Below are 1,545 nucleotides of genomic sequence, written 5' to 3'. Positions count from 1 at the left end.
ATGAATATGAATAACACATTTTAAATAATACCTATAATAATAGAATGTGAGGGGAGAACAGGAACACTTTTCTAATTAGGGCATTTGAATGACATTGGAAAAGGGTTCTGGGTTAAATCATTTTTCATTGCTATGGGTTGAATTAGCATAGATTTAATGCCAATGATAATTTATGCAACTGTGAGATCGCTAGTTTTATGCATCTGGCGGTGAGATAGGGATTTTCTTTCTCTGACAGCGCTGAGTAAACCCTTGTAATCCTTTTCCTTTAGCCCTCACACCCATCCAGACTTCAACTTAATGAAAGGCCAAAGAGATCAGGAGTCTACTGAGCATCTATGACTCGAGCGCAGGCAGAAAGAGCAGAATGAGATGCTATCTTAGCATATTTTGTGGTTCAGAATCATTAAAAAGGCTAATGGCTCGTTTGGAGGACTAAGTTTACGTTCGTACCTCCTGTGTATTGCTGAAGGCTCCCATCATAGTAAAGTGTATGTATTGACTTAGTACTGTAACAGCCTGCTACAGCAAAATTGAAAGTAAAAGAAGATAATCTGGACCAGATTTTGGTACTGTACTTCAAATACATTCACACTGCTATGTTATAGCTGGACCACAAACCTTTGAACTCCAACGCAGATGCTGTTGAATTTTAAGAAGGACAGGATAGGATGTGTTAGAACAGTCTTTGAAGGGAGGCTGTTTACCGTGGAAGTCAGCAGGTTTTAGCAGTTGTACAAAACCGAAGAACTGTGCGGTATAATTTTTGAGTACAGTGTTACTGGCACGATATTTGTTAGCTCTTTATATGCCTATAAAGCTAGGTGTACCGCTGGTGAGCATCACAGAAGCTGTATGGATCACACTCCTTCTATCAGTCGGTTTGTGTGAAAGTCCAGATGAGGTATTACTGCTGGTTCAGGTCATGGTCCAATTTAATAACGATAGAGGAGAACTCATTATGACTGCTCAAGTCCAAATTTGGCTTTGAACCTAATGAGTATTGGACTAGATTCTAAATAAAGGCATGACATGAAAGAACTTAGAATCTTGTGGAGTTCCATGCTCTGCATGCGTGCCACAGATTTTGTTTTAAACCAGAGCATGCTCAGTTCTGCCAGCTTTCCTGCCCCAAATGCTTTCAGCGTTGTCTTCATTTTGCAAAGGTGAGCATGGACATATGGTGACCTTTCCACTTAGATTGTCCTGAAGTTATGATAAATTGGCAGGTAGGGCTGGATTTTTGCTTTGTGTTTAGAAAGGTGACTGTTCCTTCAGAGCCTAGTGTTTTGACTATTGTAAAAAGACAACTGTGTGTTCCCTTAGGGACTCCTCAAGCCAAGAAGGTAATACATAAGTGACTTTGATTTTAGACCCCTTTGAGGAAGATTGGCTCTGAAGGTCCAGTCTCATCTGAATTATGAATCTGATGAAAAATTGCCCATAAGTGCCAATTTTGCATAATTGTCCAATTTTCCCCAATTATTGGCATTGCTAATTGTATTAGTTTCTTTTCTGACCTTAAATCCTTGCCCTCAGAACAGT

Source organism: Falco punctatus (genome assembly GCF_963210335.1).
Source record: "Falco punctatus genome assembly, chromosome: 20".
Lineage (NCBI taxonomy): Eukaryota > Metazoa > Chordata > Aves > Falconiformes > Falconidae > Falco > Falco punctatus.
This window is presented reverse-complemented; position numbering follows the sequence as displayed.